We start from the raw sequence: 11,350 nt of genomic DNA, 5'->3' as shown, positions 1-11,350 counted from the left end.
CTGGACTACTGAAACCCACCCCTGTGTGACACAGTGGTTTGAAGGAGACCGGCCCCAGAGGCGCATATATTTGAATGTTTAATTCCCAGTTGGTAGACTGTCTAGGAAGGATTGATTACATGTGGGTTGTTGGAGGAGGTATGCCACTGAGAGTGGGCTTGGCAGTTTCCAAAGCCCACACTGTAAGTGCTAACAGCTCTGAGGGGAAAGGCTTCCCCAGTGGAGATGTTATAGTTCTGAAGGGAAAGGTATCCCGGCAGTCAGGAGTCAAGGTATACCAGAAAATCATACCACATGCACAACAAACCTTACACAAGAGCAAGAGATTTGGGGGGAAGAACACAGAAGGGTGGCTGCCTCTGCTGGAGTGAGAAGCAGCAAGAACTGAATAGGAGGTAGCCTTTTGTAGAGGGTTTCTTGGGGGCGGAGTTTTTCAGGACTGAGATTTCCAGAGTGGGGATTGGTAAGATTTCAAGGCAAGCCTAGGGATTTGTGGGGTTTCAAGATCGGGGATGGGTGGGTTCAGGGGTTCAGAGATTGGTAGGTTTGGGGGTTCAGGGATTGGTGGGTTTGGGTGAGTTTCAAACCCAGAAGTGGGCTTGGATACCCTACATGCACCAGCCCCAGTCCTGCCCCCTTCCAATCCCCTCTGCCTCCTGCCTGCAGATCAGGATGAAAGTCTCAACTACTGCTCCAGTCCAATTCCTGCCTGCCTGTTGCCATGTGACCATGATGCTAGTGGACTTACCCTCTAAAACTATAAGCAAGCCCCCAATTAAATGCTTTCTTCTATAAACTGCCTTGGTCATGGTGATTCTTACCCAGCAACAGAACAGTAACTAAGACAGACACAGACTTTCTCCACTTTGGGCCCAGCCTCCCGGGGGTCTTCCTTTGTCTTTTCTCCCACAAGCATTTCCCTTAAGAAAATCCTTGCATGACATGGTTGTTGTAAGGAGAGAGCTGTTTGTTCATCCTGGCCGCCCAGCTAGCTTACATCCGAAATAATCACACAGAAACTGTATTAATTAAATCACTGCTTGGCCCATTAGCTCTGACTTCTTATTGGCTAACTCTTACATTAATTTAATCCATTTTTATTAATCTGTATATCGCCACGTGGCAGTGGCTTACCAGGAAAGATTCAGCATGTCTGACTCTGGCGGCTCCATTGCATCTCCCTGACTCTGCTATCTTCCGCCCAGCATTCAGTTCTGTCTTCCCCGCCTACCTAAGTTCTGCCCTATCAACTAGGCCAAGGCAGTTTCTTTATTCATTAACCAATGAAAGCAGCACATGGACAGAAGGACCTCCTATACCACATGGCCTTTCAGAGGGTACAAAAACTCAACTTCTCAGTAGTCTTGACTCCTCAACTGTGCAGTCTCCCCCCACCTTTCCATCCTTACCACCACCACCATCACCACCTTCACCTTTTCAGCCATGCCAGAAGAAATGGATTTGAACAGAAGGAAAGAACAGACAGGTCACTTCAGCCCCAGCCCTGCCAAGTGACAGATGCCAGGCAGGTCACATGTTCCCTCTTTCAGACATAAGCTGCATTTTCATCAGAGTGCATGTTTCACTCCCAGCACATGGGAATTGGGTAAGCCTCTGCCAAGCCCACGTTCAGTCAAGACAAGTGTTACCCAATAAGACATATAAGGGAAACTACCGTGTGTGATTTAAAGTTTCTAACATCTGCATTGGCGACTACAAAGAAAGAGTGGAAATTATTTTCATAAGAGATTACATTTCTCCCACCATATCAAAATATCATCACTTTAAAATGGAGTCAATATAAAAAGGCTAGCAATAATATTGCTTATCATTGACCCGAATGTGACATCTTTCAATACATCTTGATTGAGACTAACTGTATTCAGAAGTTCAGTGACCCCAAGTGGCTAGATGATATGAAGCTGGGTGTCATGTGCCACATAACTGGCCACAAGTACCTACAGTGTAATAGGGGCATCTCTGTTTTTGAATTAGGAGACAATGACGACCATAATAAGCATTTAGGATGCTTCATAAAGACTCCATAGCTGGTTATTTGCATATTAAATGGTGCAGCAGATGTAAGTGTGCCCTTATGGGGAAGTAATTTTAGTGATAGGACAGGCTGGGCAAGCACCAAGGTATATCGGGATGTGCCCATCTGAAGGAGGTAGCCACCTTAGCTGGCATTTGCAGAGTGCATCCCATGTGTTTTATCAAGAGAGACAAAAAAAGCAGGATTTTGCATGAAATCTCATTTTTTAAAATAGATTTTTCTTGGACATTTATAGACGTTTTGCCTGCATGTATCTCTAGGCACCACATGCATATAATGCCGGTGGACAACAGAAGATGCCACTGGATGGATACCCAGGAATAGGAGTTCCAGAAAGTTGCCAACCATTCCCCCATGTGGGTGCTGGGAGCTAAGTCTGAGTCCTCCGCAATAGCTGCCAGTGCTCTCAAAAGATGAGGCATCTTTTCTAATCTTCTTCTTCTTCTTCTTCTTCTTCTTCTTCTTCTTCTTCTTCTTCTTCTTCTTCTTCTTCTTCTTCTTCTTCTTCTTCTTCTTCTTCTTCTTTTGGTTTTTTGAGACAGGATTTCTCTGTGTTACAGTCCTAGCTGTCCTGGAACTAGCTCTTGTAAACCAGGCTGACCTCGAACTCACAGAGGTCCACCTTCCTCTGCCTTCCGCGTGCTGGGATTAAAGGCGTGTACCACCACCACCTGGCTCTAATGTACAATATCAGATATTAACTCAAAACAGGTTAGTGAGTTCATGGGACACACACGCATTCACAACTGCAACCTCCACTGTCTAGAACTGTTGAAGGCAGGCACATCACAAAGTTGTCGTGTTTTAGGAAAGAAGGGGGCAGAGTTATGTCTTCCTGAAGTTTGGGTCACCCTATTACAAAATCACAAAACATTCTTTGGTGTTAAGACTATGGTTTTCTAAACCAGGTGGTGGTGGCGCACGCCTTTAATCCCAGCACTTGGGAGACAGAGACAGGCAGATCTCTGTGAGTTCGAGGTCAGCCTGGGCTACAAGAGCTAGTTCCAGGACAGGGTCCAAAGCTACAGAGAAACCCTGTCTCGAAAAACCAAAAAAACCAAAACAAAACAAAACCCTCTCTCTCTCTCTCTCTCTCTCTCTCTCTCTCCCCATCCTCCTCCTTTTCCCTCTTTCTCATTTTTTCATCCTCTCTTCCCTCTTTCTCACTTTTTCATCCTCTCTTCCCTCCCTCTCCACATCCATGAACCGAGTCAAGACATAACAGCGACTTTGCAGCTAGATTTGAAGGCGTGAAAGTAACCACTAGTTCCAGGGGACAGAAAGTGTTTGTGTAAATTCTTCCTGCCCTCTCTTACAGAGAGTGGCGATCTCATTGGCAGAGAGGCTGACAGGAAGTCACCCTGTGAAGCACTGTCAAGGAAGGACAACTGAGGCTCAGCATAGCCTCCCAGCTGAGGACTCAGACCCTACCTCACCCTATCTCACTTTCCCTACATCGACTGGCAGGATACAACAGGGACTGAGACTTCAATTCCCAAAACCCTTTGTGCAATTCCAAGTGTCCTCTGGGTAAGATATGAACACTAAAGGACTAGAACCCGGTGGCTGGGATGGGATACCGTTGAAGACAGTCACAACCCAGGCACAAAACTTCTGAAGGGTTGTGGGGAGAACTTTCCCTTCACCACTTGGACTGGCTGCTATCTCTCTCAGATTTTCAGTAGAAGAAGTGAGAAAAGCCATCAAAAACCCAATGTGTGTATGTGTGTGTGCAAATGTGTGTGCATATGTGTGTATGTGCATGTACACCCATATATGTGCTTGTGCAAGTCCGTTGTCCTCTGTTGCTTTCCACCATAGTCTTAAAAAATTCTTTGCTCATACACACACGTGTGTGAGTGCATGCACATGTGTGTACAGGTGCTTGCAATTGTAGAAGAAGGCCCTGGATGCCCTAGAGCTGGAGATGCAGACATCTGTGGACTGTCTGACCCGGATACAGGAAACAACTATGGTTCTCTACAAGAGTAGCAAGTGCTCTTAACCACGGAGCCATCTCTGCAGTCACACCCCCACACCCCCACACCTTATTGTTTGAAACAGGTCTCTGATTGAACCTGGAGTTCACTGATTGCTTAGACTAGCAGGATCCTCCTGTCTCCTGCAAATGCTGGGATCACAGGTACATTCTGCAGCGCTTAACTATTTAGATGTGTGTGTGTGGCGGGGGGGATGAGGGTGAGGATCCCAACCCAAGTTTTGCACAGCAAGTACTTTACCTACCTAGCCATCTCCACAGCCCTAAAACAAGTTCTCTGATTGCAGAGCTAGGATTCTTCCAGCACCTTCCTGGGGCACAGGAGACAACTGCAGACATGGCCTTCATTAACCAAGGTTTTCTGTGTGCAAGGCCCAGGGCTGACTGTGAACACACGAAATATTTTCCATTTGACCCTCAAACCATCCCCAGGTTCTTGTTATCCCTATGTGACAGCCTAGAGCATGGAAGCTAATGAGATTAGGACGTAGAGTCAAAGTACTAGCACTAGCAAGTGGCAATACAGATTGGAGTGTGGGTTTCACATTTATTTACTGCCCTAAAGCTTTCCTAACATCCCGCCCAGTCTGTGTCAAAGATGACCTTCATTTAGCTTGTTTACGGTAAACTAAGGTGATACTTTACTGGGCTGTTCAAGACCAGGACCATCCATCCCTTCCCCTTGCACACACTCATCCTAACTACTAGAACTTCCTCTGCTCAAACGGTCTTGCCTCTTCCTGGCTCCCTCCACTCCCCAGCTTAACTCCAGTGCCTCAGGAGGGGTGTGGCTAGCTCTTGCTGACTATCTAAATAGTTTTAGAACACCCTCTCTGGTCTTTGTCTACCTGCTTTTCTGGCTGTTCTTCAACACCCAATTCCTGTTTACTTTTCGAAGTAAGTTGCTGTTTGTTCTAAAACATTCCCTCCGGGAGACACAGGAAGTAAACAAAGCTTAGAAAGCCCAGAAGTACAAGAAACTTTCAAGGTTCAGGGAGCTCCTGATTTCTCAGTCTTTTCCCCAAGGTTATACAGCCAGCAGCAATTGCTAGGGGAAGGAGGTTCCTTTAGCAATGTGCTTGCCACATAAACATTAGGACTAGAGTTTGAATTCCCAAAACCCATGCAAATTCTGGGTGGGCATGGCTTTGTTCTGGGAGCACCAAGAACATAGCTTTTTTGGAATCACCACCCAGGCCAGGTGAGCTCTTCAGGGATCTCTGCTTCTATGGGCAAACTTTTACCCATTATTTAGTAACCCCATAAGCACATTGGTTCCCTATCCTAGATTTCACTGGGATAGTGTCTTTGGCCTGTCATCACTGCATACACGAGGTGTTCAGGCACCACAAGGAAAAGTCATATAACAGAATTCTTCCTTTTTGTTCCCTCATTCTCTCTCTCTCTTACATATATATTTGTGTTGTGTGCTTGCATGTGTGCAGATGTGATGTGATGTGATGTGTGTGCGTGTGTGTGTGTGTGTGTGTGTATGTGTGTGTGTGTGTGTGTGTGTGTGTACAAAAGTGTGTGTATGCTGAGGCCGGAGGTTAATGTCAGGTATTTTCCTGATTGCTCTCCAGCTCTCCATCTCTTTTCTGGAGACGGTCTCACAGCTTAACCCAGAGCTCACCAGTTCAGCAAGTGTAGCTAATCAGCTTCCTTATGCCTTACCCCCTCTCTCTCTGAGTTGGGTTACAGGTGGTCATGACCCACCCAGAATTTACATGGGTTTGGGGAATTCAAATTTCAAACTCTAGTCTTAATGCTTATGTGGCAAACTTTGCCAGAGGAACCGTCTCCTCCCCAACTCCTCCTCTTTCATATCTCATCTACCATTATCTTGTGCCTAGAACTTATGATGACCCAGGCTGTCTCCCTGCTTTTGGCATTGCTGGGCTTAGACTCACTCTCTGCACACTGACCGGAAAACAGCGCTTATCTTCTTCTTCTTATTTATGGACCTTTTGTTCATCAAAAGATATTGTCAGCAAAATGGAAAGGTGACCAAAGAAATGGAAGAAAATATTTTCAAATCGTGAATCTGCCAAGCAATTAATATCCAGAAAATATAAAGAACAGTTACATCACAAACAAACAAACAAACAAACAAACAAAAACCAATCCAATTTAAAACAAGGCAAAGGAACTAAATAGGCATTTCTTCAAAAAAGACATATAAGAGATTGTTAACACATGAAAAATTGTTTAACATCAGCTAACCATTAGAGAAATGCAGATCTGGAGCACAGTGATGAGTGAAGAGACAGTTCAGCAGATAAAATGTTTGCCTCCACATGGGAGAAGTTGTCCTCTGTCTTCTGTGCACACATTGTTGCATACATGAGCAAACACCCCCCCAAATTAAATCTTAAGAAAAAACCCACAGTAGGGTGCCTTTATCCTTATAGGACAGCTACTCCTAATGACCACCCCACAACAGAAAGTAAGAAGAAATATTGTCAAAGACATGGAAAATTTGAAAGCCTGTGCATTGCTTGTAAGAACATAAACAGAACAATTGCTATGGAAAAACAGTTCCACATGAAGTGAAATATAGAATTGTTGTATGGTCTCTCCCTTCTACTGGAGAAGTTAGAAGCAAGGACTCAGACAGATAGCTACAGACCACTGATCATGACTGCATTATTCACAGGAGCCAGAAGGCAAAAGCTGCCCCAAGGGCCTGCAGGTGAATGCATCAACAGTGTGGCATATCCACAGCAGAATATTGTGTCTTTACAAAAAGAATATCATCCTTAAGCATGCTATCAATGGATGAACTGCAAAAAACCTTTATGCTAAGTGAACCAGGCCAGAAGATAAAGGACACATACTGAATGATTCCATTCTTATAAGGCACCTGGAATACTAGATAAATTTGTAGAGATGGCAGGCAGAATTGTGGTTTCCAAGGCCTTAAGAGAAGGTGGGGTTGCTGGGTAGAATGTTTAATCACCACAGCATCTGAAGTGGTAAGAAAGTTCTGGAAACAGTTAGTGATTGGTGACGGTTGTGTAATGTGATAGATGTACTTAATGTCTCTGAATTACATAATAAAAACTTACTAAGATGGTAAATTTTGTTATGTATACTTTCTCACAATAAAAATCTCATTTACTGCCAAAAAGATAAAATAAAGACTACTTAGCCTGACCAATCAGCGTTTTCATGGTCTCGGTTCTGAGGAGGTTTCTCAGTAGTTAAAGCACTCACCTCACAAACAAGGGCACTGGAGTTTGGATAGGATCCCCAGAACCCAGGTAAATGTCGGGTGGGTGTGGCAATTCCAAGGCAGGTGGCTGAGATAGGATGCCCTGGACAAGCTGCCTAGCAGGATGCCCTGCCTTAAAAGGACCAGGTGGGAGAGTGACTTAGGAAAATTCCTGTTCTCGACCTTGGGCCTCCACACAAAATCACACACCTGTGTCACACGCACTTGTAAACATGCACACGCACACACACACACACACCACCCAACACAAGAGTAGCAGAATAGGAGATTTTATGCTTGCCTCCCAGCCAGTACCTACGGCCTCATCCCTGCACATTCCCAGGCCTTGCAAGGCCTTGAGCTCTCTTTCTTGCACTGTGGAGTTCCAGACCTCCCTCTCCCTTCCACTCTCAATCAAGTGAGGAACCTCCTCCGTATGCTAGACCAAGCACTCCCCGTTTGTGCTCTGCATCTCAGGGACCAGCTCCTGCTCATCCCTTGAAATGGGACCTGTCTGTAGCCCCATGAAGTCCCTCTGCCCCCCTCCATCAGTGCTGTTTCTCCCCAGCGTCATCCCTCCATGTTCCTGAATCTTGAGGTGCTCTTTTCTCTCTCTGTGGTGACTGCTGGCTTCTCTGTTCATCTCGCACTAGCTTGAGACATCCTCAGGGAGACCACAGCACCCCAGCTTGCAACACCGCTGGAGTCAAAAGGCCCTCTCAGAATCCTCTGCTGGATGAATGGGTGTCTATGAATAGCCCACTGTTTTTCAACTTGGACACAGGAAGAAATGGCCTTTTTAAAAGCTGGGAAATAAAGGAAGAATTTACTGTACTTTTCCTACTAGAGCAATAGTGGTTTTATTCTAACTCTAGTTAAGAGGAAGTATGTGAAGGCGTCTGTGATGTATCGGATTTCAGCTTGGGCTAGCTGGTGTTCTCTTAGCTTTAAAGACATACTGTGGAGACGGTGACTGTGCAGATATGGCTGAGTTTCGTCCACCGCAGTCTCATGCTTTTGGAGCCTGAGCCTTCTGTTGTGATGTGTGAGATATGGCAAGACCATTTAAGAGGCAGAACTTAAACAAGCAAAGTAATTAAGTGACCAGAGGTACAGCTCATAAAATAAATTAGTGTAGTTATAGTGGGACCCTGGTTGAGTTTTATAAGAATGAGTTGCTATAAAAAAAGAACAAGCCGGGTCAGGCGATGGTGGCACACGCCTTTAATCTCAGCACTTGAGAGGCAGAGGCAGGCAGAGCTCTGTGAGTTCGAGGCCAGTCTGGTCTACAATGCAAGTTCTAGGACAGGCTCCAAAGCTACACAGAGAAATCAGAGCAAGCCGGGCCTTTCCAGCATGCTGCCCTGTGTCTCAGCAGCGGCCTCTTCCACACTCACTCCTGCCACTGTGATACCGTTTGCCACAAGGCACAAACTGAAGCCCAAGAGAAGTTGGTGGCATGTTCTCCAACCTCAGAGCCACGGATGAAACAAACTCTTCCCTGCTACCCGTTTCAGTTGCTTCATCATAGCACCAGAAAGGAGACGAAATCAAAGGCGTTCTCCATTTTTTAGCGCTTTCAGTTTTAAAAAGAAAAAAAAATTACTGTTTTCATTGTATAAAGAAAAAGAAAAAAGAAAAACGCTGAGAAAAAGGAGATATTCTGAATAAGTTCCTGAAAGCTTGGTTCTCTAGAGAGGGGCATTGTATGTACAACCCTATCATTCCACCACCTGCTGCCATTTCTTCACATTTTATTCTAACTCATAGCAGCCGACATCGACCTTTCTGGCATCGACAATGATGCTGCCATTAATGCTGTGTTCAGTGGTCCCCCATAACTGTCAGATATGGACCTTCTGCCAAAGTCCTACTTAAACGTAACCTCCCAGGAAAGTATAGCACATACATCAAATAATCAATACAAAATCTGGACACCCATTCCACCAGGCACGGTCCTGGCTAGGCTATTTATTCCGTGTGTATGAGTTTACTAGGACTGTCTTAACAAAATACCCCAGGAAGAGTTGCTTAAACACCGGAAACCCATTACCTGACAGTCCTGGAGGCTGGATAAACGGCTGATGGGGCCGGCTCCTTCTGAGAGCTATGGTGTGGTATCTGTCCCACTACACTTCCCTAACATCTGGTGGGTTCTCAGCTTACTAAAGCACCACTCTGATGCTTGCCCTAATCTCCCATTGTATTCTCAATGTGTACAGGTCTGTCTTCTAAATTTTCCATATCATCCAAGACACCAGCCTATTCTAGTCGGATGGGTACACTTGGGCTGATTTTAATTAATTACATCTATAATATCCTTGTTTCCAACGGTCACGCTGTGAGATACTGAGGACTTGAACTTCAACATACGAATTTGGAAGGAACCACAATTGAACCCATGGCAGCACCTCCCTTAATTTCCAACACGCCACTGAGAAATTTGAGATCCTTGGTTTCTCAAGGAGGAAACTGAGGCTCAGGGAGGGAGCACCTGCAACTAGAACACCAGTGGATGGAAAAACTGGGATTCAAAGCTGACTCCAGATCCCAGTCTTCTTCTATAATATAAGCAAAATATGCTTATTTACAGTATCTGCCTGATTTCTTCTAGGCTTAGTCCGTATCTGTCAACTGATGGAGTCTGGACCTTTTCACCATCAAATACTGATTTAGTTCCATTTCAAAACATTTACTGAGTGCCTGCTACTGGGAGGCCACTTTGAGTCAAAAATGACTCAAAACATGGACCAGCTCTTGATATATTTAAAGTGTGATAGAAAGACAGACATAAAGCAAGCCATTATTTTACAAGAAGTCCAACAGTGCTGCTGCAGGGGGAATCATATCAATGTTGGTACCAGTTATTCAGCCAGCAGTTTTTGCATCTTTACCTGGATGGCCAAGAACTACAAGAAGCATATTTAATATGCGTATTTGTTTTGTTCTGGCAAATTCTCCCCTTCAATTGAACTCCTGAGGATGTGCTGTCTACAAGGGTTCAATTTCAAACTCAGAGTCTGCTTCAGAATCCAGGTCTCAAGTGACACACTGTTCTCTTGCTTGAGGTCATTCCTTTGCTTTTAGTGGTTCTTGGAACATTTGGTCCTAGCATGAAACAGCCTCCCTTCTCCGAGGTTGATAATCATGTTTCCATATGAAAGCAAGAGGCCATGCTCTCCCGTGTCCACACCTCCAGTTCCACAAATCTGTCTTTTTGGGGGGGTGGGGTGGATACCTAGAGGGTATCAAGAAGGTGAATTCAGTCCATCTCTTGCCAGCTACCGGTAGGCTGAGGCATTTCCCTGAAAGGCACATTTTAAAGCAGTGCTCTGTTCAGATTTAGTCCATCCCTTTGAAGTTTCCCTATAAACTTGTTCCTGTAGAACAGGTATAATTGGTCACCTCTCTCATGTGTGCACACTTATAGGCATGTACATATATGTACATATACACATAGACAAGCACACACACACACACACACACACACACACACACACACTGCAATGATGAAATTCTTAGGGCTTATCCATTGTCTATAGGATCCAGTCACTTAGTTCAGAAATGTCCATGCTGAGCAGACCAGGGAAAACAAAGGATGTATTGTGCTCTTCAAAATGAGCTCCAGAACTTCTCACGCTGAGTTTTAACTAGATGTGTGAAGGAGAGGCTAGCTGGTGCTCAGGTCGAGTGCCCCAACTCCTCTTCGGCCTTTTCTCTGTAAACAGAGTTCAGCTGTGCATGCATTGGATGCACACCTCATGCATGCCCCCATGACATGCAAAGCACCGCACGTGTAGGGACGCCTCAGGTGGCTCAGACTGGGGCCATGGCAGCAGCAATGTAAAGACTGAGAAGCATAAACAGGTTTTTTTAAAAAAATGCCAGAACCTGCATGGTGTGACCAGTCCATCGTGCCAGTATCTGGCTTGGGTGAGACTCCAAAGCTAAGAACTCCACCAGTTCTTTATGTGTAAACACAGCAAATACACATCCAGGGGGTTGTGGCCTGTGACAGAGAGAACTTACATCATGGGGGAGGGCTAAGAAAGGAATGATTGTTTACAAAGTCAGACTCCCA

This window comes from Myodes glareolus, chromosome 5, assembly GCF_982192425.1.
Source record: "Myodes glareolus chromosome 5, mMyoGla1.1, whole genome shotgun sequence".
Classification (NCBI taxonomy): Eukaryota; Metazoa; Chordata; class Mammalia; order Rodentia; family Cricetidae; genus Myodes; species Myodes glareolus.
This window is presented reverse-complemented; position numbering follows the sequence as displayed.